The following is a 27,756-nucleotide window of genomic DNA, read 5'->3' as shown; positions in this document are numbered from 1 at the left end:
TAATAAAAATCCTTACAGATTCAATAGGGCCTCTCACCATTCGGTGCTCGGGCCCTAACTAGGGCTACGTTGTAGCACTTGCGGGCCCGAGCACCCGCACGTTGAAGCCTGTTGCGGTCGGTGGAGAGAGCGATCGATGACCAAGCGCACATCATCGATCGAGCATGCACTTCTCCACGTTGCATGCGTTTTGCGCTCTGCGGCAGTAGGTTTGCCAGTAGGTGGCGCCATCACTATTATTACACACAGACTTATAGATCTGTTCAAGTAGCCGCTCTGATGTAGCGTGAGCAGTTTCGTGTCAATTGGAAAATTTTACCACAATGTAATTTTCACACTGATCAGTAGGTGGCGCTATGACCGTGAACTAATGTTTATATATGGAGCTGTTCAGATCAGGATTGTGATCATAGGTCAGAAGTTTGGAGCCGGTTGGATAAGGCAGTGTGGATTAACAAAGTACTTCCTGTTTCATGGATAATCAGTAGGTGGCGCTATGACACTGAGGAAATATTGACACATAGAGCTGTTCAGGCTTGTACTCTTATCATGTGACAGAAGTTTGGTAGTGATAGGACAATGCACAGTGGACTTATGAAAACACCGTGTCCTTTGGCGAAGGATGATCCTTCGCCGCACCTCAATGTTTAAATGGTTTGAGGAAATGTCACAATTCTGACCTTGATTCAATGACTTGACTGAGCTCATTTGAGCTGTATATCTTAAAGCAGCCAGGAGCAGTTCATCAAAGAATAAAACATGTCAATTCATGTTGCCACCAGGGGGCGCTGTGATTTCAAGTCATAATTTCTGTGTAGATGTCATCAGGCCGAAACTCTTGTCTTACATGTCTAGTTTGGACTTGATTGGACCATGTATGTTCGAGATACAGATGCTCGTGTTTTGATGGCGTGTAACCAAACTTTAACCCCATGCCACGGTCACACGGTGTGAAGGGAAAGAAATCCCTTAATCAGTTTTTATCTCAATCTTGTTGTGATGACACTCATCTGAATTTGAAGTTTATCTGATGAAAGCTCTACGACAAGTAAATCAAAGTAAAAATGTGGAATAGGGCTAAAATGGCCAGTAAATCCAAAATGGCGGGCTTCCTGTTTAGTCTAGCATATCTATCCAAGAGACTTATTTGTTTGTTATGAAAAGACACATGCCCAAATCGATTTTTGTACATGTCGGCCAATCGTAGTGCCGGGGCTGCCCGTTAGGGGGCGCTAGTCAGTTATTTTGCCACGCCCATTCCTTAAAACCATATGAAAATCTTCAGGGGGGGGATGTTGTTGCACACATTTAGTTTGAGTGAGATAGAGCCATGAACACTGAAGTTAGAGCAATTTCGTGTTTCGCGGCGAGTTGATGAACTTTGATGCCACGCCATTAATATGGCGTTTGACGAAAAGGCACAGTTATCTTATGCCTTCGTTATCAATGTCTTGAGACCCATTTGATACAGTTTGACATGGTTGAGGTCAGTGGATGAGGAGGAATAAGTCCAAGTGTAAGACAAGCAAAAAACAAGACATTTCCTGGTGCCACCAGGGGGCGCTGTGATTTTAAGTCATTATTTCTGTGTAGATGTCATCAAGCCGGGACTCTTCTCTTACATGTCTAGTTTGGACTTGATTGGACCATGTATGTTCGAGATACAGATGCCCGTGTTTTGATGGCGTGGAACCAAACTTTGACGACACGCCACGGTCACACGAAGTGACGGAAAAAAATTCCGTTGATCATTTTTTTTCTCAATCTTGTTGTGATGACACGCGTCTAATTTTTAAGTTGATCTGATGAAAGCTCTACGACAAGTACATTAAACTAAAAATGTGGAATTTGGCCAAAATGGCCACTAAATCCAAAATGGCGGGCTTCCTGTTGCGTTTTTCATAATGCTCCAAGAGACTTTTTTCTATGATTATTCACGTTACACCAGTGTCTAGATTTTGGTGAAAATCGCTTATGTGGAAACCTAAGGGCTGGTTCCAGGGGGCGCTGTTGAGCCGTTTTGCCACGCCCATTTCCAAATACTCCAGATTACGTAAATTTTCACCACTCTCTAATTTACTGGAAAGTTTAAAAACTTTTTGAGCACGTTGAAGCCCTCAAAAAGCCAATTCATTGTTCGGAGAATAATAAGAATAATAATAATAAGAATAATGCCTACAATTTCAATAGGGCCTCTCACCATTCGGTGCTCGGGCCCTAAATATATATCTGTTCATGTAGGCGCTCTGATGTAGCGTGAGCAATTTTGTGTCAATCGGACAATGTTAACACAACTTAATTTTCACACTGATCAGTAGGTGGCGCTCTGACCCTGAACTAATATTTATATGTGGAGCTGTTCAGATCAGTATTGTGATCATAGGTCAGTAGTTTGGAGCCGGTTGGATAATGCAGAGTGGATTAACAAAGTACTTCCTGTTTCCTGGCGAATCAGTAGGTGGCGCTATGACACTGAGGAAATATTGACACATAGAGCTGTTCAGGCTTGTACTCTTATCATGTGACAGAAGTTTGGTAGTGATAGGACAATGCACAGTGGACTTATGAAAACATCGTGTCCTTTGGCGAAGGATGATCCTTCGCCGCACCTCAACGTTTAAATGGTTTGAGGAAATGTCACAATTCTGACCTTGATTCAATGACTTGACTGAGCTCATTTGAGCTGTATTTCTTAAAGCAGCCAAGAGCAGTTCATCAAAGTATAAAACATGACACTTCCTGTTACCACCAGGGGGCGCTGTGATTTCAAGTCATTATTTCTGTGTAGATGTCATCAAGCCGGAGTTCTTGTCTTGCATGTCTAGTTTGGACTTGATTGGACCATGTATGTTCGAGATACAGATGCACGTGTTTTGATGGCGTGGAACCAAATTTTGACTTCACGCCACGGTCACACGAAGTGACGGAAAAAAATTCCGTTGATCATTTTTTTTCTCAATCTTGTTGTGATGACACCCGTCTAATTTTTAAGTTGATCTGATGAAAGCTCTACGACAAGTACATTAAAGTAAAAATGTGGAATTTGGCCAAAATGGCCACTAAATCCAAAATGGCGGGCTTCCTGTTTAGTCTAGCATATCTGTCCAAGAGACTTATTTGTTTGTTATGAAAAGACACATGCCCAAATCAATTTTTGTACATGTCGGCCAAGCGTAGTGCCGGGGCTGCCCGTTAGGGTGCGCTAGTCAGTTATTTTGCCACGCCCATTCCTTAAAACCATATGAAAATCTTCAGGGGGGGGATGTTGTTGCACACATGTAGTTTGAGTGAGATAGAACCATGAACACTGAAGTTAAAGCAATTTCGTGTTTCACGGCGAGGTGATGAACTTTGATGCCACGCCATTAATATGGCGTTTGACGAAAAGTCACAGTTATCTTATGCCTTCATTATCAATGTCTTGAGACCCATTTGGTACAGTTTGACATGGTTGAGGTCAGTGGATGAGGAGGAATACATCCAAGTGTAAGACAAGCAAAAAACAAGACATTTCCTGGTGCCACCAGGGGGCGCTGTGATTTTAAGTCATTATTTCTGTGTAGATGTCATCAGGCAGGGACTCTTCTCTTACATGTCTAGTTTGGACTTGATTGGACCATGTATGTTTGAGATACAGATGCACGTGTTTTGATGGCGTGGAACCAAATTTTGACTTCACGCCACGGTCACACGAAGTGACGGAAAAAAATTCCGTTGATCATTTTTTTTCTCAATCTTGTTGTGATGACACCCGTCTAATTTTTAAGTTGATCTGATGAAAGCTCTACGACAAGTACATTAAAGTAAAAATGTGGAATTTGGCCAAAATGGCCACTAAATCCAAAATGGCGGGCTTCCTGTTGCATTTTTCATAATGCTCCAATAGACTTTTTTCTATGATTAGTCACGTTACACCAGTGTCTAGATTTTGGGGAAAATCGCTTATGTGGAAACCTAGGGGCTGGTTCCAGGGGGCGCTGTTGAGCCATTTTGCCACGCCCAATTCAAATTACTCCAGAATACTAAATTGTCCGCAGACCTTGAATTTCCTGCAAAGTTTCACAACTTTTTGAGCATGTCTAGACCCTGAAAAAGCCCCCGAAAGGGAAATAATAATAATAAAAATCCTTACAGATTCAATAGGGCCTCTCACCATTCGGTGCTCGGGCCCTAACTAGGGCTACGTTGTAGCACTTGCGGGCCCGAGCACCCGCACGTTGAAGCCTGTTGCGGTCGGTGGAGAGAGCGAGCGATGACCAAGCGCACATCATCGATCGAGCATGCACTTCTCCACGTTAAATGCGTTCTGCGGCAGTAGGTTTGCCAGTAGGTGGCGCCATCACTATTATTACGCACAGACATATATATCTGTTCATGTAGGCGCTCTGATACAGCGTGAGCAATTTTGTGTCAATCGGACAATGTTAACACAACTTAATTTTCACACTGATCAGTAGGTGGCGCTCTGACCCTGAACTAATATTTATATTTGGAGCTGTTCAGATCAGTATTGTGATCATAGGTCAGTAGTTTGGAGCCGGTTGGATAATGCAGAGTGGATTAACAAAGTACTTCCTGTTTCCTGGCGAATCAGTAGGTGGCGCTATGACACTGAGGAAATATTGACACATAGAGCTGTTCAGGCTTGTACTCTTATCATGTGACAGAAGTTTGGTAGTGATAGGACAATGCACAGTGGATTTATGAAAACATCGTGTCCTTTGGCGAAGGATGATCCTTCGCCAAACATCAATGTTTACATGGTTTGAGGAAATGTCACAATTCTGACCTTGATTCATTGACTTGACTGAGCTCATTTGAGCTGTATATGTTAAAGCAGCCAAGAGCAGTTCATCAAAGTATAAAACATGTCACTTCCTGTAGCCACCAGGGGGCGCTGTAATTTCAAGTCATAATTTCTGTGTAGATGTCATCAGGATGGCACCCTTGTCTTACATGTCTAGTTTGGACTCGATTGGACAATGTATGTCCGAGATACAGAACCTCGTGTTTTGATGGCGTTTAATCAAACTCAAGACGCCACGCCACGGTCACACGGTGTGACGAAAGGTCAATCTCTTAATCACTTTTTATCTCCATCTTGTTGTGATGGCACTGATCTTAATTTGAAGTTAATCTGATGAAAGCCCTGGGACAAGTGCATCAAGTAAAAATGTGGAATACGGAAAAAAAATGGCCACTTAATCCAAAATGGCGGCCTCCCTGTTTGGTCAAGCATACCTATCCAAGATATTTTTTTGTTTGTTATGAAACGACACATGTCCCGATAGATTTGTATAAATGTCGGCCATCGTAGTGCCGGGGTTGCCCTATAGGGGGCGCTCGTCAGTTTTTTTACCACGCCTATTTCTTAAAACCATATGAATATCTTCAGGGGGGGGCTGTTGTTACACACATGTAGTTTGAGAGAGATAGAATCATGAACACTGAAGTTACAGCAATTTCGTGTTTCACGGCGAGTTGATGAACTTTAATGCCACGCCATTCATATGGCGTTTGACGAAAAGTCACGGTAATCTTATGTCTTCATTGTCAATGTCTTGGGACCCATTTGATACAGTTTGACATGGTTGAGGTCAGTGGATGAGGAGAAATTCATCCAAGTGTAAGACAAGCAAAAAACAAGACATTTCCTGTTGCCACCAGGGGGCGCTGCGGTTTTAAGTCATCATTTATGCATAGATGTCATCAGGCGGGGACTATTGTCTTACATGTCTAGTGTGGACTTGATTGGAACATGTATGTCCGAGATACAGATGCCCGTGTTTTGATGGCGTGTAACCAATTTTTAACGCCATGCCACGGTCACACGGTGTGATAAAAAAAAAATCCCTCAATCATTTTTTATCTCCATCTTGTTGTGATGACACTCATCTGAATTTGAAGTTGATCTGATGAAAGCCCTGGGACAAGTACGGAAAAGTAAAAATGTGGGATATTGCCAAAATGGCCACTAAAAGCAAAATGGCGGACTTCCTGTTGCGTTTTTCATAATGCTCCATGAGACTTTTTTTCATGACTGGTCACGATACACCTATATCCAGATTTTGATGAAAATCCGTTATGTGGAAACCTAGGGGCTGGTTCCAGGGGGCGCTGTAGAGCCATTTTGCCACGCCCAATTCCAATTACTCCAGAATACTAAAATATCCGCAGACCTTGAATTTCCTGCAAAGTTTCATAACTTTTTGAGCATGTCTAGACCCTGAAAAAGCCCCCCAAAGGGAAATAATAATAACTAGGGCTACGTTGTAGCACTTGCGGGCCCGAGCACCCGCACGTTGAAGCCTGTTGCGGTCGGTGGAGAGAGCGATCGATGACCAAGCGCACATCATCGATCGAGCATGCACTTCTCCACGTTGCATGCGTTTTGCGCTCTGCGGCATTAGGTTTGCCAGTAGGTGGCGCCATCACTATTATTACACACAGACTTATAGATCTGTTCAAGTAGCCGCTCTGATGTAGCGTGAGCAGTTTCGTGTCAATTGGAAAATTTTACCACAATGTAATTTTCACACTGATCAGTAGGTGGCGCTATGACCGTGAACTAATGTTTATATATGGAGCTGTTCAGATCAGGATTGGGATCATAGGTCAGAAGTTTGGAGCCGGTTGGATAAGGCAGTGTGGATTAACAAAGTACTTCCTGTTTCATGGATAATCAGTAGGTGGCGCTATGACACTGAGGAAATATTGACACATAGAGCTGTTCAGGTTTGTACTCTTATCATGTGACAGAAGTTTGGTAGTGATAGGACAATGCACAGTGGACTTATGAAAACATCGTGTCCTTTGGCGAAGGAAAATCCTTCGCCGCACCTCAATGTTTAAATGGTTTGAGGAAATGTCACAATTCTGACCTTGATTCAATGACTTGACTGAGCTCATTTGAGCTGTATATCTTAAAGCAGCCAGGAGCAGTTCATCAAAGAATAAAACATGTCAATTCATGTTGCCACCAGGGGGCGCTGTGATTTCAAGTCATAATTTCTGTGTAGATGTCATCAGGCCGAAACTCTTGTCTTACATGTCTAGTTTGGACTTGATTGGACCATGTATGTTCGAGATACAGATGCTCGTGTTTTGATGGCGTGTAACCAAACTTTAACCCCATGCCACGGTCACACGGTGTGAAGGGAAAGAAATCCCTTAATCAGTTTTTATCTCAATCTTGTTGTGATGACACTCATCTGAATTTGAAGTTTATCTGATGAAAGCTCTACGACAAGTAAATCAAAGTAAAAATGTGGAATAGGGCTAAAATGGCCACTAAATCCAAAATGGCGGGCTTCCTGTTTAGTCTAGCATATCTATCCAAGAGACTTATTTGTTTGTTATGAAAAGACACATGCCCAAATCGATTTTTGTACATGTCGGCCAATCGTAGTGCCGGGGCTGCCCGTTAGGGGGCGCTAGTCAGTTATTTTGCCACGCCCATTCCTTAAAACCATATGAAAATCTTCAGGGGGGGGATGTTGTTGCACACATTTAGTTTGAGTGAGATAGAACCATGAACACTGAAGTTAGAGCAATTTCGTGTTTCGCGGCGAGTTGATGAACTTTGATGCCACGCCATTAATATGGCGTTTGACGAAAAGGCACAGTTATCTTATGCCTTCATTATCAATGTCTTGAGACCCATTTGATACAGTTTGACATGGTTGAGGTCAGTGGATGAGGAGGAATACATCCAAGTGTAAGACAAGCAAAAAACAAGACATTTCCTGGTGCCACCAGGGGGCGCTGTGATTTTAAGTCATTATTTCTGTGTAGATGTCATCAGGCCGGGACTCTTCTCTTACATGTCTAGTTTGGACTTGATTGGACCATGTATGTTCGAGATACAGATGCTCGTGTTTTGATGGCGTGGAACCAAACTTTGACGACACGCCACGGTCACACGAAGTAACGGAAAAAAATTCCGTTGATCATTTTTTTTCTCAATCTTGTTGTGATGACACGCGTCTAATTTTTAAGTTGATCTGATGAAAGCTCTACGACAAGTACATTAAACTAAAAATGTGGAATTTGGCCAAAATGGCCACTAAATCCAAAATGGCGGGCTTCCTGTTGCGTTTTTCATAATGCTCCAAGAGACTTTTTTCTATGATTATTCACGTTACACCAGTGTCTAGATTTTGGTGAAAATCGCTTATGTGGAAACTTAAGGGCTGGTTCCAGGGGGCGCTGTTGAGCCGTTTTGCCACGCCCATTTCCAAATACTCCAGATTACGTAAATTTTCACCACTCTCTAATTTACTGGAAAGTTTAAAAACTTTTTGAGCATGTTGAAGCCCTCAAAAAGCCAATTCATTGTTCGGAGAATAATAAGAATAATAATAATAAGAATAATGCCTACAATTTCAATAGGGCCTCTCACCATTCGGTGCTCGGGCCCTAACTAGGGCTACGTTGTAGCACTTGCGGGCCCGAGCACCCGCACGTTGAAGCCTGTTGCGGTCGGTGGAGAGAGCGATCGATGACCAAGCGCACATCATCGATCGAGCATGCACTTCTCCACGTTAAATGCGTTTTGTGCTCTGCGGCAGTAGGTTTGCCAGTAGGTGGCGCCATCACTATTATTACGCACAGACATATATATCTGTTCATGTAGGCGCTCTGATGTAGCGTGAGCAATTTTGTGTCAATTGGACAATGTTAACACAACTTAATTTTCACACTGATCAGTAGGTGGCGCTATGACCCTGAACTAATATTTATATGTGGAGCTGTTCAGAATAGTATTGTGATCATAGGTCAGTAGTTTGGAGCCGGTTGGATAATGCAGAGTGGATTAACAAAGTACTTCCTGTTTCCTGGCGAATCAGTAGGTGGCGCTATGACACTGAGGAAATATTGACACATAGAGCTGTTCAGGCTTGTACTCTTATCATGTGACAGAAGTTTTGTAGTGATAGGACAATGCACAGTGGAGTTATGATAACATCGTGTCCTTTGGCGAAGGAAAATCCTTCGCCGCACATCAATGTTTACACGGTTTGAGGAAACGTCACATTTCTGACCATGATCGAAATGACTTGACTGATCTGATTTGAGCTGTATATTGTAAATCAGCCAGGAGCAGTTCATCAAAGTATAAAACATGTCACTTCCTGTAGCCACCAGGGGGCGCTGTAATTTCAAGTCATAATTTCTGTGTAGATGTCATCAGGATGGCACCCTTGTCTTACATGTCTAGTTTGGACTCGATTGGACAATGTATGTCCGAGATACAGAACCTCGTGTTTTGATGGCGTTTAATCAAACTCAAGACGCCACGCCACGGTCACACGGTGTGACGAAAGGTCAATCTCTTAATCACTTTTTATCTCCATCTTGTTGTGATGGCACTGATCTTAATTTGAAGTTAATCTGATGAAAGCCCTGGGACAAGTGCATCAAGTAAAAATGTGGAATATGGAAAAAAAATGGCCACTTAATCCAAAATGGCGGCCTCCCTGTTTGGTCAAGCATACCTATCCAAGATATTTTTTTGTTTGTTATGAAACGACACATGTCCCGATAGATTTGTATAAATGTCGGCCATCGTAGTGCCGGGGTTGCCCTATAGGGGGCGCTGGTCAGTTTTTTTGCCACGCCCATTTCTTTAAACCATATGAATATCTTCAGGGGGGGGCTGTTGTTACACACATGTAGTTTGAGAGAGATAGAATCATGAACACTGAAGTTACAGCAATTTCGTGTTTCACGGCGAGTTGATGAACTTTAATACCACGCCATTCATATGGCGTTTGACGAAAAGTCACGGTAATCTTATGTCTTCATTGTCAATGTCTTGGGACCCATTTGATACAGTTTGACATGGTTGAGGTCAGTGGATGAGGAGAAATTCATCCAAGTGTAAGACAAGCAAAAAACAAGACATTTCCTGTTGCCACCAGGGGGCGCTGCGGTTTTAAGTCATCATTTATGCATAGATGTCATCAGGCGGGGACTATTGTCTTACATGTCTAGTTTGGACTTGATTGGAACATGTATGTCCGAGATACAGATGCCCGTGTTTTGATGGCGTGTAACCAATTTTTAACGCCATGCCACGGTCACACGGTGTGATAAAAAAAAAATCCCTCAATCATTTTTTATCTCCATCTTGTTGTGATGACACTCATCTGAATTTGAAGTTGATCTGATGAAAGCCCTGGGACAAGTACGTAAAAGTAAAAATGTGGGATATTGCCAAAATGGCCACTAAAAGCAAAATGGCGGACTTCCTGTTGCGTTTTTCATAATGCTCCATGAGACTTTTTTTCATGACTGGTCACGATACACCTATATCCAGATTTTGATGAAAATCCGTTATGTGGAAACCTAGGGGCTGGTTCCAGGGGGCGCTGTAGAGCCATTTTGCCACGCCCAATTCCAATTACTCCAGAATACTAAAATATCCGCAGACCTTGAATTTCCTGCAAAGTTTCATAACTTTTTGAGCATGTCTAGACCCTGAAAAAGCCCCCCAAAGGGAAATAATAATAATAATAATAATAATAATAATAATAATAATAAAAATCCTTACAGATTCAATAGGGCCTCTCACCATTCGGTGCTCGGGCCCTAATAAATATATATCTGTTCATGTAGGCGCTCTGATGTAGCGTGAGCAGTTTTGTGTCAATTGGACAATGTTAACACAACTTAATTTTCACACTGATCAGTAGGTGGCGCTATGACCCTGAACTAATATTTATATGTGGAGCTGTTCAGATCAGTATTGTGATCATAGGTCAGTAGTTTGGAGCCGGTTGGATAATGCAGAGTGGATTAACAAAGTACTTCCTGTTTCCTGGCAAATCAGTAGGTGGCGCTATGACACTGAGGAAATATTGACACATAGAGCTGTTCAGGCTTGTACTCTTATCATGTGACAGAAGTTTGGTAGTGATAGGACAATGCACAGTGGACTTATGAAAACATCGTGTCCTTTGGCGAAGGATGATCCTTCGCCGCACCTCAACGTTTAAATGGTTTGATGAAATGTCACAATTCTGACCTTGATTCAATGACTTGACTGAGCTCATTTGAGCTGTATATCTTAAAGCAGCCAGGAGCAGTTCATCAAAGTATAAAACATGTCACTTCATGTTGCCACCAGGGGGCACTGTGATTTCAAGTCATAATTTCTGTGTAGATGTCATCAAGCCAGAACTCTTGTCTTGCATGTCTAGTTTGGACTTGATTGGACCATGTATGTTCGAGATACAGATGCTCGTGTTTTGATGGCGTGTAACCAAACTTTAACGCCACGCCACGGTCACACGGTGTGAAGGGAAAAAAATCCCTTAATCAGTTTTTATCTCAATCTTGTTGTGATGACACTCATCTGAATTTGAAGTTGATCTGATGAAAGCTCTACGACAAGTAAATCAAAGTAAAAATGTGGAATAGGGCTAAAATGGCCACTAAATCCAAAATGGCGGGCTTCCTGTTTAGTCTAGCATATCTATCCAAGAGACTTATTTGTTTGTTATGAAAAGACACATGCCCAAATCGAATTTTGTACATGTCGGCCAATCGTAGTGCCGGGGCTGCCCGTTAGGGGGCGCTAGTCAGTTATTTTGCCACGCCCATTCCTTAAAACCATATGAAAATCTTCAGGGGGGGGATGTTGTTGCACACATGTAGTTTGAGTGAGATAGAACCATGAACACTGAAGTTAAAGCAATTTCGTGCTTCACGGCGAGGTGATGAACTTTGATGCAACGCCATTAATATGGCGTTTGACGAAAAGTCACAGTTATCTTATGCCTTCATTATCAATGTCTTGAGACCCATTTGGTACAGTTTGACATGGTTGAGATCAGTGGATGAGGAGGAATACATCCAAGTGTAAGACAAGCAAAAAACAAGACATTTCCTGGTGCCACCAGGGGGCGCTGTGATTTTAAGTCATTATTTCTGTGTAGATGTCATCAGGCCGGGACTCTTGTCTTACATGTCTAGTTTGGACTTGATTGGACCATGTATGTTCGAGATACAGATGCCCGTGTTTTGATGGCGTGGAACCAAACTTTGACGACACGCCACGGTCACACGAAGTGACGGAAAAAAATTCCGTTGATCAATTTTTTTCTCAATCTTGTTGTGATGATACCCGTCTAATTTTTAAGTTGATCTGATGGAAGCTCTACGACAAGTACATTAAAGTAAAAATGTGGAATTTGGCCAAAATGGCCACTAAATCCAAAATGGCGGGCTTCCTGTTGCATTTTTCATAATGCTCCAATAGACTTTTTTCTATGATTAGTCACGTTACACCAGTGTCTAGATTTTGGGGAAAATCGCTTATGTGGAAACCTAGGGGCTGGTTCCAGGGGGCGCTGTTGAGCCATTTTGCCACGCCCATTTCCAAATACTCCAGAATACGTAAATTTTCACCACTCTCTAATTTACTGGAAAGTTTAAAAACTTTTTGAGCACGTTGAAGCCCTCAAAAAGCCAATTCATTGTTCGGAGAATAATAAGAATAACTAGGGCTACGTTGTAGCACTTGCGGGCCCGAGCACCCGCACGTTGAAGCCTGTTGCGGTCGGTGGAGAGAGCGATCGATGACCAAGCGCACATCATCGATCGAGCATGCACTTCTCCACGTTGCATGCGTTTTGCGCTCTGCGGCAGTAGGTTTGCCAGTAGGTGGCGCCATCACTATTATTACGCCCAGACATATATATCTGTTCATGTAGGCGCTCTGATGTAGCGTGAGCAATTTTGTGTCAATTGGACAATGTTAACACAACTTAATTTTCACACTGATCAGTAGGTGGCGATATGACCCTGAACTAATATTTATATGTGGAGCTGTTCAGATCAGTATTGTGATCATAGGTCAGTAGTTTGGAGCCGGTTGGATAATGCAGAGTGGATTAACAAAGTACTTCCTGTTTCCTGGTGAATCAGTAGGTGGCGCTATGACACTGAGGAAATATTGACACATAGAGCTGTTCAGGCTTGTACTCTTATCATGTGACAGAAGTTTGGTAGTGATAGGACAATGCACAGTGGAATTATGAAAACATCGTGTCCTTTGGCGAAGGATGATCCTTCGCCAAACATCAATGTTTACATAGTTTGAGGAAACGTCACAATTCTGACCATGATCTAATGAATTGACTGATCTGATTTGAGCTGTATATTGTAAATCAGCCAGGAGCAGTTCATCAAAGTATAAAACATGTCACTTCCTGTAGCCACCAGGGGGCGCTGTAATTTCAAGTCATAATTTCTGTGTAGATGTCATCAGGATGGCACCCTTGTCTTACATGTCTAGTTTGGACTCGATTGGACAATGTATGTCCGAGATACAGAACCTCGTGTTTTGATGGCGTTTAATCAAACTCAAGACGCCACGCCACGGTCACACGGTGTGACGAAAGGTCAATCTCTTAATCACTTTTTATCTCCATCTTGTTGTGATGGCACTGATCTTAATTTGAAGTTAATCTGATGAAAGCCCTGGGACAAGTGCATCAAGTAAAAATGTGGAATATGGAAAAAAAATGGCCACTTAATCCAAAATGGCGGCCTCCCTGTTTGGTCAAGCATACCTATCCAAGATATTTTTTTGTTTGTTATGAAACGACACATGTCCCGATAGATTTGTATAAATGTCGGCCATCGTAGTGCCGGGGTTGCCCTATAGGGGGCGCTGGTCAGTTTTTTTGCCACGCCCATTTCTTAAAACCATATGAATATCTTCAGGGGGGGGCTGTTGTTACACACATGTAGTTTGAGAGAGATAGAATCATGAACACTGAAGTTACAGCAATTTCGTGTTTCACGGCGAGTTGATGAACTTTAATGCCACGCCATTCATATGGCGTTTGACGAAAAGTCACGGTAATCTTATGTCTTCATTGTCAATGTCTTGGGACCCATTTGATACAGTTTGACATGGTTGAGGTCAGTGGATGAGGAGAAATTCATCCAAGTGTAAGACAAGCAAAAAACAAGACATTTCCTGTTGCCACCAGGGGGCGCTGCGGTTTTAAGTCATCATTTATGCATAGATGTCATCAGGCGGGGACTATTGTCTTACATGTCTAGTTTGGACTTGATTGGAACATGTATGTCCGAGATACAGATGCCCGTGTTTTGATGGCGTGTAACCAATTTTTAACGCCATGCCACGGTCACACGGTGTGATAAAAAAAAAATCCCTCAATCATTTTTTATCTCCATCTTGTTGTGATGACACTCATCTGAATTTGAAGTTGATCTGATGAAAGCCCTGGGACAAGTACGTAAAAGTAAAAATGTGGGATATTGCCAAAATGGCCACTAAAAGCAAAATGGCGGACTTCCTGTTGCGTTTTTCATAATGCTCCATGAGACTTTTTTTCATGACTGGTCACGATACACCTATATCCAGATTTTGATGAAAATCCGTTATGTGGAAACCTAGGGGCTGGTTCCAGGGGGCGCTGTAGAGCCATTTTGCCACGCCCAATTCCAATTACTCCAGAATACTAAAATATCCGCAGACCTTGAATTTCCTGCAAAGTTTCATAACTTTTTGAGCATGTCTAGACCCTGAAAAAGCCCCCCAAAGGGAAATAATAATAATAATAATAAAAATCCTTACAGATTCAATAGGGCCTCTCACCATTCGGTGCTCGGGCCCTAATAATAATAAATATATCTGTTCATGTAGGCGCTCTGATGTAGCGTGAGCAATTTTGTGTCAATCGGACAATGTTAACACAACTTAATTTTCACACTGATCAGTAGGTGGCGCTCTGACCCTGAACTAATATTTATATGTGGAGCTGTTCAGATCAGGATTGTGATCATAGGTCAGAAGTTTGGAGCCAGTTGGATAAGGCAGTGTGGATTAACAAAGTACTTCCTGTTTCATGGATAATCAGTAGGTGGCGCTATGACACTGAGGAAATATTGACACATAGAGCTGTTCAGGCTTGTACTCTTATCATGTGACAGAAGTTTGGTAGTGATAGGACAATGCACAGTGGACTTATGAAAACATCGTGTCCTTTGGCGAAGGATGATCCTTCGCCGCACCTCAATGTTTAAATGGTTTGAGGAAATGTCACAATTCTGACCTTGATTCAATGACTTGACTGAGCTCATTTGAGCTGTATATCTTAAAGCAGCCAGGAGCAGTTCATCAAAGAATAAAACATGTCAATTCATGTTGCCACCAGGGGGCGCTGTGATTTCAAGTCATAATTTCTGTGTAGATGTCATCAGGCCGAAACTCTTGTCTTACATGTCTAGTTTGGACTTGATTGGACCATGTATGTTCGAGATACAGATGCTCGTGTTTTTATGGCGTGTAACCAAACTTTAACCCCATGCCACGGTCACACGGTGTGAAGGGAAAGAAATCCCTTAATCAGTTTTTATCTCAATCTTGTTGTGATGACACTCATCTGAATTTGAAGTTTATCTGATGAAAGCTCTACGACAAGTAAATCAAAGTAAAAATGTGGAATAGGGCTTAAATGGCCACTAAATCCAAAATGGCGGCCTTCCTGTTTAGTCTAGCATATCTATCCAAGAGACTTATTTGTTTGTTATGAAAAGACACATGCCCAAATCGATTTTTGTACATGTCGGCCAATCGTAGTGCCGGGGCTGCCCGTTAGGGGGCGCTAGTCAGTTATTTTGCCACGCCCATACCTTAAAACCATATGAAAATCTTCAGGGGGGGGATGTTGTTGCACACATTTAGTTTGAGTGAGATAGAGCCATGAACACTGAAGTTAGAGCAATTTCGTGTTTCGCGGCGAGTTGATGAACTTTGATGCCACCCCATTAATATGGCGTTTGACGAAAAGTCACAGTTATCTTATGCCTTCATTATCAATGTCTTGAGACCCATTTGATACAGTTTGACATGGTTGAGGTCAGTGGATGAGGAGGAATACATCCAAGTGTAAGACAAGCAAAAAACAAGACATTTCCTGGTGCCACCAGGGGGCGCTGTGATTTTAAGTCATTATTTCTGTGTAGATGTCATCAGGCCGGGACTCTTCTCTTACATGTCTAGTTTGGACTTGATTGGACCATGTATGTTTGAGATACAGATGCTCGTGTTTTGATGGCGTGGAACCAAACTTTGACGACACGCCACGGTCACACGAAGTGACGGAAAAAAATTCCGTTGATCATTTTTTTTCTCAATCTTGTTGTGATGACACGCGTCTAATTTTTAAGTTGATCTGATGAAAGCTCTACGACAAGTACATTAAACTAAAAATGTGGAATTTGGCCAAAATGGCCACTAAATCCAAAATGGCGGGCTTCCTGTTGCGTTTTTCATAATGCTCCAAGAGACTTTTTTCTATGATTATTCACGTTACACCAGTGTCTAGACTTTGGTGAAAATCGCTTATGTGGAAACCTAAGGGCTGGTTCCAGGGGGCGCTGTTGAGCCGTTTTGCCACGCCCATTTCCAAATACTCCAGATTGCGTAAATTTTCACCACTCTCTAATTTACTGGAAAGTTTAAAAACTTTTTGAGCACGTTGAAGCCCTCAAAAAGCCAATTCATTGTTCGGAGAATAATAAGAATAATAATAATAAGAATAATGCCTACAATTTCAATAGGGCCTCTCACCATTCGGTGCTCGGGCCCTAATAATAATAAGAATAATGCCTACAATTTCAATAGGGCCTCTCACCATTCGGTGCTCGGGCCCTAACTAGGGCTACGTTGTAGCACTTGCGGGCCCGAGCACCCGCACGTTGAAGCCTGTTGCGGTCGGTGGAGAGAGCGATCGATGACCAAGCGCACATCATTGATCGAGCATGGACTTCTCCCCGTTGCATGCGTTTTGCGCTCTGCGGCAGTAGGTTTGCCAGTAGGTGGCGCCATCACTATTATTACGCACAGACATATAGATATGTTCATGTAGGCGCTCTGATGTAGCGTGAGCAATTTTGTGTCAATTGGACAATGTTAACACAACTTAATTTTCACACTGATCAGTAGGTGGCGCTATGACCCTGAACTAATATTGATATGTGGAGCTGTTCAGATCAGTATTGTGATCATAGGTCAGTAGTTTGGAGCCGGTTGGATAATGCAGAGTGGATTAACAAAGTACTTCCTGTTTCCTGGCGAATCAGTAGGTGGCGCTATGACCCTGATCTAATATTTATATGTGGAGCTGTTCAGATCAGTATTGTGATCATAGGTCAGTAGTTTGGAGCCGGTTGGATAATGCAGAGTGGATTAACAAAGTACTTCCTGTTTCCTGGCGAATCAGTAGTTGGCGCTATGACACTGAGGAAATATTGACACATAGAGCTGTTCAGGCTTGTACTCTTATCATGTGACAGAAGTTTGGTAGTGATAGGACAATGCACAGTGGACTTATGAAAACATCGTGTCCTTTGGCGAAGGATGATCCTTCGCCGCACCTCAACGTTTAAATGGTTTGAGGAAATGTCACAATTCTGACCTTGATTCAATGACTTGACTGAGCTCATTTGAGCTGTATATCTTAAAGCAGCCAGGAGCAGTTCATCAAAGTATAAAACATGTCACTTCATGTTGCCACCAGGGGGCACTGTGATTTCAAGTCATAATTTCTGTGTAGATGTCATCAAGCCAGAACTCTTGTCTTGCATGTCTAGTTTGGACTTGATTGGACCATGTATGTTCGAGATACAGATGCTCGTGTTTTGATGGCGTGTAACCAAACTTTAACGCCACGCCACGGTCACACGGTGTGAAGGGAAAAAAATCCCTAAATCAGTTTTTATCTCAATCTTGTTGTGATGACACTCATCTGAATTTGAAGTTGATCTGATGAAAGCTCTACGACAAGTAAATCAAAGTAAAAATGTGGAATAGGGCTAAAATGGCCACTAAATCCAAAATGGCGGGCTTCCTGTTCAGTCTAGCATATCTATCCAAGAGACTTATTTGTTTGTTATGAAAAGACACATGCCCAAATCGAATTTTGTACATGTCGGCCAATCGTAGTGCCGGGGCTGCCCGTTAGGGGGCGCTAGTCAGTTATTTTGCCACGCCCATTCCTTAAAACCATATGAAAATCTTCAGGGGGGGGATGTTGTTGCACACATGTAGTTTGAGTGAGATAGAACCATGACCACTGAAGTTAAAGCAATTTCGTGCTTCACGGCGAGGTGATGAACTTTGATGCAACGCCATTAATATGGCGTTTGACGAAAAGTCACAGTTATCTTATGCCTTCATTATCAATGTCTTGAGACCCATTTGGTACAGTTTGACATGGTTGAGATCAGTGGATGAGGAGGAATACATCCAAGTGTAAGACAAGCAAAAAACAAGACATTTCCTGGTGCCACCAGGGGGCGCTGTGATTTTAAGTCATTATTTCTGTGTAGATGTCATCAGGCCGGGACTCTTGTCTTACATGTCTAGTTTGGACTTGATTGGACCATGTATGTTCGAGATACAGATGCCCGTGTTTTGATGGCGTGGAACCAAACTTTGACGACACGCCACGGTCACACGAAGTGACGGAAAAAAATTCCGTTGATCATTTTTTTTCTCATTCTTGTTGTGATGATACCCGTCTAATTTTTAAGTTGATCTGATAAAAGCTCTACGACAAGTACATTAAAGTAAAAATGTGGAATTTGGCCAAAATGGCCACTAAATCCAAAATGGCGGGCTTCCTGTTGCATTTTTCATAATGCTCCAATAGACTTTTTTCTATGATTAGTCACGTTACACCAGTGTCTAGATTTTGGGGAAAATCGCCTATGTGGAAACCTAGGGGCTGGTTCCAGGGGGCGCTGTTGAGCCATTTTGCCACGCCCAATTCAAATTACTCCAGAATACGTAAATTTTCACCACTCTCTAATTTACTGGAAAGTTTAAAAACTTTTTGAGCACGTTGAAGCCCTCAAAAAGCCAATTCATTGTTCGGAGAATAATAAGAATAATAATAATAAGAATAATGCCTACAATTTCAATAGGGCCTCTCACCATTCGGTGCTCGGGCCCTAATAATAATAAAAATCCTTACAGATTCAATAGGGCCTCTCACCATTCGGTGCTCGGGCCCTAATAATAAAAATCCTTACAGATTCAATAGGGCCTCTCACCATTCGGTGCTCGGGCCCTAACTAGGGCTACGTTGTAGCACTTGCGGGCCCGAGCACCCGCACGTTGAAGCCTGTTGCGGTCGGTGGAGAGAGCGATCGATGACCAAGCGCACATCATCGATCGAGCATGCACTTCTCCACGTTAAATGCGTTTTGCGCTCTGCGGCAGTAGGTTTGCCAGTAGGTGGCGCCATCACTATTATTACGCACAGACATATAGATCTGTTCAAGTAGGCGCTCTGATGTAGCGTGAGAAATTTTGTGTCAATTGGACAATGTTTCCGCAACTTAATTTTCACACTGATCAATAGGTGGCGCTATGATCCTGAACTAATATTCATATATGGAGCTGTTCTATTCAGGATTGTGATCATAGGTCAGTAGTTTGGAGCCGGTTGGATAATGCAGAGTGGATTAACAAAGTACTTCCTGTTTCCTGGCGAATCAGTAGGTGGCGCTATGACACTGAGGAAATATTGACACATAGAGCTGTTCAGGCTTGGACTCTGACCATGTGACAGAAGTTTTGTAGTGATAGGACAATGCACAGTGGAGTTATGATAACATCGTGTCCTTTGGCGAAGGAAAATCCTTTGCCGCACATCAATGTTTACACGGTTTGAGGAAACGTCACAATTCTGACCATGATCTAATGACTTGACTGATCTGATTTGAGCTGTATATTGTAAATCAGCCAGGAGCAGTTCATCAAAGTATAAAACATGTCACTTCCTGTAGCCACCAGGGGGCGCTGTAATTTCAAGTCATAATTTCTGTGTAGATGTCATCAGGATGGCACCCTTGTCTTACATGTCTAGTTTGGACTCGATTGGACAATGTATGTCCGAGATACAGAACCTCGTGTTTTGATGGCGTTTAATCAAACTCAAGACGCCACGCCACGGTCACACGGTGTGACGAAAGGTCAATCTCTTAATCACTTTTTATCTCCATCTTGTTGTGATGGCACTGATCTTAATTTGAAGTTAATCTGATGAAAGCCCTGGGACAAGTGCATCAAGTAAAAATGTGGAATATGGAAAAAAAATGGCCACTTAATCCAAAATGGCGGCCTCCCTGTTTGGTCAAGCATACCTATCCAAGATATTTTTTTGTTTGTTATGAAACGACACATGTCCCGATAGATTTGTATAAATGTCGGCCATCGTAGTGCCGGGGTTGCCCTATAGGGGGCGCTGGTCAGTTTTTTTGCCACGCCCATTTCTTAAAACCATATGAATATCTTCAGGGGGGGGCTGTTGTTACACACATGTAGTTTGAGAGAGATAGAATCATGAACACTGAAGTTACAGCAATTTCGTGTTTCACGGCGAGTTGATGAACTTTAATGCCACGCCATTCATATGGCGTTTGACGAAAAGTCACGGTAATCTTATGTCTTCATTGTCAATGTCTTGGGACCCATTTGATACAGTTTGACATGGTTGAGGTCAGTGGATGAGGAGAAATTCATCCAAGTGTAAGACAAGCAAAAAACAAGACATTTCCTGTTGCCACCAGGGGGCGCTGCGGTTTTAAGTCATCATTTATGCATAGATGTCATCAGGCGGGGACTATTGTCTTACATGTCTAGTTTGGACTTGATTGGAACATGTATGTCCGAGATACAGATGCCCGTGTTTTGATGGCGTGTAACCAATTTTTAACGCCATGCCACGGTCACACGGTGTGATAAAAAAAAAATCCCTCAATCATTTTTTATCTCCATCTTGTTGTGATGACACTCATCTGAATTTGAAGTTGATCTGATGAAAGCCCTGGGACAAGTACGTAAAAGTAAAAATGTGGGATATTGCCAAAATGGCCACTAAAAGCAAAATGGCGGACTTCCTGTTGCGTTTTTCATAATGCTCCATGAGACTTTTTTTCATGACTGGTCACGATACACCTATATCCAGATTTTGATGAAAATCCGTTATGTGGAAACCTAGGGGCTGGTTCCAGGGGGCGCTGTAGAGCCATTTTGCCACGCCCAATTCCAATTACTCCAGAATACTAAAATATCCGCAGACCTTGAATTTCCTGCAAAGTTTCATAACTTTTTGAGCATGTCTAGACCCTGAAAAAGCCCCCCAAAGGGAAATAATAATAATAATAATAATAATAAAAATCCTTACAGATTCAATAGGGCCTCTCACCATTCGGTGCTCGGGCCCTAATAATAATAATAATAATAATAAAAATCCTTACAGATTCAATAGGGCCTCTCACCATTCGGTGCTCGGGCCCTAATAATAATAATAATAATAATAATAATAAAAATCCTTACAGATTCAATAGGGCCTCTCACCATTCGGTGCTCGGGCCCTAATAACTGAAAGAAGCAGAAATATCATTGGCCACGAGGCTATAATCCATGTCCCACGTCAACGTGGGGGTAACATCACCCTTTGCGCTGCCACTACACAGAATGGGGTTCTCCTCCATCACGCCACCAGGGTCCTTACAACACAACTCACATTCTCAAATGTTTGGACCGATTGCACAACATCGTCACAGCATAAGTCATTGCTGTGTGTTCCGTTCATACACCTTCCATCTCCAAGCTGAAAATAATTCCTCAATGGGATTCAGGAAAGGAAAATAAGGTGAAAGGTATAGAACGGAAAAATGTGGGTGGTCCTGGAACCACTCACGCACTTGAGCAGCCTGTGTTCCGTTCTAATGGGACCCTGAACGCTTGTTTCATCCACATGGCAGTCCTATGAAGAATACGCTCCAATGTAGAGAGGCTGACGGTCTGGACGTTTCTAAAGGTAGCATGGTCAGCCAGGATCCTAGTTTTTATTTGTCTGAGTGTGATAGAGTTGTTCTCACGAACCATATCTACAGTTTCAGTCTCCTGTTCGTCTGTGTAAATGAGGTGAAATTGCTCAACAGACCTGAATGTTTAGAGATTTGAGTATTTGTGTGTTGTAGGTTGAAGCTTTGAGATTTTACTTGAGAAGTGTGTGCAACATCTGAACATTGTGTGTAGTGTTTTGACAACAAGGTGATGTGTAATTGACATCAGAGTGTAAAGAAGGAAAGTCAGTCTAATGCAGATAAGGCAGTGTGAAGTAGTGACAGATTGGGGTGAGCGATTGGTACATGAAGTGAAGGTTGTGCAAATTGTGCCGAATTTTTGCTTTTTGTGTGTTCACAATTGTGAAAAACTGTAATAATCATGAAATCTGATTATTAAAATAATAAAAAATATTTATTAAAAATTATTAAAAATGATAAAGCTATCAATTAAGAAAGGTAAAATAATTAATTAGAAATGATACGATTATCAATAAAGAATACTTTAATAATTAATGAAAACAATGCATTTATCAATTAAGAATAATACAATCTGTAATTATTATTTATCGACGGGGCACCACCCTGGTTACAGGGACCAACAGTCAATCTGTAAAGATCAGTCTCAGTTTATAAAAGTTCAATTACTAATCTCAATATTAAATATTAATGATTATATAATGAACAATGAAGGGTTTTAAGTTCGAGCACAGGCTATAGTCATCCAGCTGTATTCAAATACATATGCACAAATAATCACAAGATACAGATACTTTAATTACAAATAGATTTATTAAAAAGTGAAAAAAAGTTAATGTTATTCATTGATTCTTCATTTAACAAACTCCAATATTTCAAAGATAACAACAGCAGCAGCAATTTAGAACACAAATGGAATACTGAGGGTATATCTACGTGTGTGTGTGGCTGTGCGTGTGTCTGCCTGTCTGTCTGTGTCTCTATGTTTGTGTGTGTGTGTGTGTGTGTGTGTGTGTGTGTGTGTGTGTGTGTGTGTTTGTATGTGTGTGTGTGAGAGAGAGAGAGAGAGAGAGAGGGGTAGTGGCAATGGAGTAATGATGCAGTCACGTGGTGTCGTAGTCTGGCCGAATTCACGATGGTGGTACACTCATGTGATTCAAAATGGAGGATTATGTTGATGACGGCATGAGGCCGAAGTCAAGATGGTGGTCGGTCAAAGAGATTCTCATCTCCTCGTGGTTTTGGCACCGAATGGCGTCGAGTTGCGTTCAGGCTCTCTAAGTCTAGATCTATCTATGTAACGTGAAATGTGTGAATGCAGGTCGGGACGTGTGTGAAAGCAGGTTTAGGAGGGAAGAGAGAGAGAGAGAGAGAGTGAGAGAGAGAGAGAGAGAGCGAGAGAGAGCGAGAGAGAGTGAGAGAGATAGAAAATGCGAGGGAAAAATCTGAAGCTCTCAAACACACGCCAGAGACAAATTTACAGTGACTTCACCACTCGGTACCCACGCGGGCATTGTGTACCGATCTTTTGACCGGTAAAGTCTCCACAAACTTGGTAGGATGATGACAGTGCGGCTGGAGACGTTCCGTCATGGCATGAGGCACTGAGGCCACAGAATGAGGGTTCTGTGGGCTCTCAGCCAATTGAATGTCAGGATTCGAGTCTTAGGGAGCGGACAGAAAATACAGCAGGGGTCCCCGAAGGACACCAGGTACATTTCCCCCCCAGAGTACTCTCAGGCTGGATTGTAATGTCCCACAAGGCCTCAAGTTATATAGCCCATTGTCTCAACTTCGGCCTCAACATATTAATATATTAAAAATATTAATATTAATAATAACTAATTGATTAATGTTTCGTCGGGGCACCGCCCTTCAAAGGAAGGGAAAAGATGACCAATATATTGAGTCTCATAAAAGTACTAACTACAAATGTATGTGTGTGTGTGTGTTCCTCTTTTGAAGTTGTGAAGGTCTTAAATGATCAGGATCCTTTTCTGTGATGTAACTATGAATCTAATAAGTCGTCCTCATACTTGTTATATTAAGTGACTCATTATCACCACTGTACAAAGTTTGCAAACCTAGTTGTCAGGTTCTCTGGTCACTAATACAACTCTGTTGTTCTGTTGTGTATCTGCTGCTGCACAGAGACTGTTGAAGTGATATCCTGAACTCTACAGGATCTCTGGGTGCAGGGTATTTTTTATAAAGTTTATTTTTATCAGTCGTTGCACTTGAACAAATCCCTCGTGGAGAATAATCAGATCTCAGATTGGGTCTGTGATTGCAATCAACTTTTTCAGCATGTCCACGGTGGCACAGTGAACTTTGACACTTTGCCATGGAACTGGTAAGTTGTTATAACTAAAATGATAATTGTCCAATTTGCCCCAGACTTGACATGTTTGATAAGGGTGATGTAATTTGACATGTAGGGTTTATGTAGCAGGTGTTAAAAGTTATATTGCATTCCACCCAAAATCTCTCTGCTTTGTTTATCATTGTTTTTGTATTACAGTTTTTTACGATTGCATAAACACTAAAATCCAAAGTATAACACAATTATCAAACCTGACACTCAAGGAGCAAAACATGGCCCAGATCTGCACCACTATAAGCACAATGTCAGCTTCACACTTTTTGCAAAACAATACACACAGTGATCTGCAAAACACTAAACACACTTGTATACATTAAACACAGAAGGATATCAAGATGTCACTTCCTTGCAATTCCTAAGCACAGCCTGTCAAATGACCACCCTATGAGCCAATTGGTTAAACACAACATGTTTAACCATTTGGCATTTAAACACAGCATTGCTTAATTGTAGACACAACTATCAGGTTTAAGCACTACAGCAATCACATGAATTCATATAAATAGATGAGGCAGGGTTCATAGGACAAAATCAAAAAGGAGAGGCAGAAATATCATTGTCCACGAGGCTATAATCCATGTCCCAGGAAAACGTGGGGGTAACATCACCCTTTGCGCTGCCACTACACAGAATGTGGTCCTCCTCCGTCACACCAACATGGGCCCTCACAACACACCTCACGTTCTGAAATGTTTTGACCGATTACACAACATCATCACAGCAGTAAATCACATTCACCAGATGCAATCCATTGTCATCTGGGACAATGTGTCATTCCACTGCTCTGCTCTGGTCCAGAACTGGTTTCAACACCATCCACAGTTTACAGTACCATACCTTCCACCACACTCTCAGTCTCTAAACCCAGTCAAAGAGTTTTTCTCGGCATGGCGGTGGAGGGTTTACGATCTCCAGCCCCAGGCTCAGGTACCCCTCATTGAAACTGTACTGGATACAGAATTTTCTGTTTGTCTGATATTTGTCGAGCTTACAGTGTTATGCATACTCCTGTAGTAGCATGAAAACTGGGACATGTTTTGTTGTGATTCTCCATGTTGACATGTTGACTGATTTGGGGATATGGAGAGAAATAAATTCAATTTTCATGGGACTGCAGTATTGGTCTTGTGTAGTGTTTGGTGAATTTAATGTATATTTGCACTTTCTCAGAGTACTTCACTTACAGTAGTCTAATCACTGAGAACTGGAATTGCTGAAAGTGTTTAAGGTTAGCAACAGCAGTGTGTAACTGGCTAAAGCAGAATTAAGTAATATGAAGCGTGTGTGTTTCATATGGCAAAATAATATTGTTTTGATAAATAATTGTATAGTTTTTACAAGAGTGTTTAGTTTTGCAAAAGATCTGAGGTGTTCTGCTGATTGGGTGTGTGGTTGTGCTGATTGTGTTTAGTGTTTGAAACACCGGGCCCTGTTTTGAAAATCGTGCTTAAGCAATCGAAAAAAACTGTAAGTGTTTGATATGTGTTTGGCGCCCTCTATAGGTCGCCGGTGGGCATTGTATTTATTTTACCGGCTCTCGTCAGAATGTTCTGGAGCTGACAGAGAGGTGTGTATGTTGTACAGCGCGACACTAATGTGTAAAGTTTGTAGTTTAAGTTATCTGTAAGTTGTTTAGAATGTTTAATGTGTATTGTAAGATCATAGCAGTCGAGCTGCTTAATTACTTTATGGTTTATTTTAATTTGTGAGTTAGTTCAGAGTGTTCCACCAAGCTAGCAAACGTGTTATTTTTTGCATGTGCTTTGTTATTCGCCATTTTGTGTCCTGAAGAATGCCTGTTGAACCATATATTTTTTTATGTGACTAAATGACGAATGATGTTTTCTGTTCTTTTGCTGAACCTCTGAACAGAGAAATAAAAGTCCTGGGAAAAAAAGAACAAGCTCCGGTCATCCATGATTAGACACAACGCAGAGTCCATCACACCAAGAAGAGACCGGTTACATTTAGTATGTCTGATAATGAGTTAAGAGAAACATACAGTAACTCAGGGGTGCACCTGTGGCTTCTGGTCTTGTGTCCATTGTACATGTAGTCTGACTCAGGCCTCATTCATCAAATGAAATATGTCAACAAACAAATCAACTGTTGTTTATCTGAGAAACAGAAATCAGCAGTGAAAACATTTCCTTCAGTTTATCTCGGTTCCTTCCAAATGTGTGACAGGGCAGTTAAAGAGGAGATGGAACACTCACCTGTGGATTCGAGCTTCTCTCAGTTTCATTGATGATCTTCCTCAGCGTCGGGAGCTCAGTCTGGAGGGCGGCTGGGACTCGAACCCTCCACCTAGCGACACACTGCAGCCAGGGGGAGGAGTGAAGCTGAGGAATGCAGCTCTTCTGGATCCACCGCCTGACAAGTGATGCAGCTCAGTTGTGGGAGGTAATTAAATGCATTTAATCTCAGTAGGATCTTGAGTTTTGTGCTGTCATCGTCCTGAGAAGAAGTTACTGTTCATCTCCTTTTATCTTTCTTACTGAATCTACGTTGCACATTTTGATTGAATTAAGTGCAGAGCAAGTCACAGAAACATATTTTTATTTCCTTCATTTCTTTCATCTTTGTTTTTTACTTCCCCTCATGACATTCGCCCCAAACTGGAATTACAAAGTTTTCACCTCGGCCCAACAGCTCTATGAAGCTGTACCACATTACACACACTCATAGATGTCCATGAAAACACTCAGGTGAACAGTAATGAAGAAGATTCTATTTAATTTGATGAAAAACATTGAGTTTAAAATCTTCAGTGCAAATAAACCAGGTAGGATGAACACAAAGTTTTCTATCTTCACTCTGAACACAAACTATAAAAGTGACAGAATTCAATAATTCTGAAGTATCAACACAGGACAAGAGAACACAACATTACAGACACACACCTGTACTATATAATATAATATACTATAATAATGTATATATATATATAATTGTTGGATCCAGCCAGTTACAGTAAAGTGGAGCTGAGTGCAGTAACACACCTTTACCAGGGTTACCACAGCAACCTGAGCATCACTACTTTCAGCCTCCATTTCTCTGAACTGGGATTTGACTCTGAACTGAAACCAGGCTCCTCCCATCAAATCAAATCTAATCAAATCAGACTTTATTGTCATTTTGCCAGACATACAACAGCAGTGCAGGCAGAATGAAATGGTGTTTCCCTGGGATCCCTCGATAAGATAAAGAAACTATAGGAGATAACACATACAAATACAGAATTAAGGAACACAAATTGTCACACTCCAGGCAAGTTGTGTCTGTTTGTGTTTTTGTGTGTGTGTGTGTGTGTGTTCAGCTGGTTTCCCTTTGGCCTGTGCTGATTGGATAAAGTGGAGATGTGCTTTGGGTGCCCCCTTGTGGCTGTTTTACTCCAAGTGGCAGGTGAGTGACGTGTTGCTGCAGAGCTTCCTGTGTCTCCCTCCATGTTCCATCAACAGCAGATAAGGTCTGAATGCAGAAAGCTA

The 27,756-nt window shown here is 41.9% G+C and overlaps 1 protein-coding gene and 2 long non-coding RNA genes across 4 annotated transcripts in view; 1 reads left to right on the top strand and 2 right to left on the bottom strand.

Annotated features, from left to right (window-relative positions):
* Positions 1–27,756, bottom strand: part of LOC128445028 (up-regulator of cell proliferation-like) — a 173,432-nt gene that overhangs the window by 79,169 nt on the left and 66,507 nt on the right. The window lies entirely within an intron of this gene.
* LOC128445619 (uncharacterized) lies at positions 25,619–26,633 on the bottom strand. Its single transcript, XR_008339480.1, has 3 exons — positions 26,485–26,633; positions 26,289–26,385; positions 25,619–26,153 (listed from the first exon to the last, which is right to left on the bottom strand). It is a non-coding gene; the product is annotated as an uncharacterized LOC128445619 (long non-coding RNA).
* LOC128445627 (uncharacterized) overlaps positions 26,132–27,756 on the top strand; it is an 85,395-nt gene continuing 83,770 nt past the window's right edge. Inside the window, exons 1-2 of the long non-coding RNA XR_008339481.1 lie at positions 26,132–26,238; positions 26,456–26,671. This is a non-coding gene — a long non-coding RNA (uncharacterized LOC128445627). The remainder of the gene's footprint in view (positions 26,239–26,455; positions 26,672–27,756) is intronic.

The sequence above is a fragment of the Pleuronectes platessa genome, chromosome 1 (genome assembly GCF_947347685.1).
Source record: "Pleuronectes platessa chromosome 1, fPlePla1.1, whole genome shotgun sequence".
Classification (NCBI taxonomy): Eukaryota; Metazoa; Chordata; class Actinopteri; order Pleuronectiformes; family Pleuronectidae; genus Pleuronectes; species Pleuronectes platessa.
This window is presented reverse-complemented; position numbering and strand designations above follow the sequence as displayed.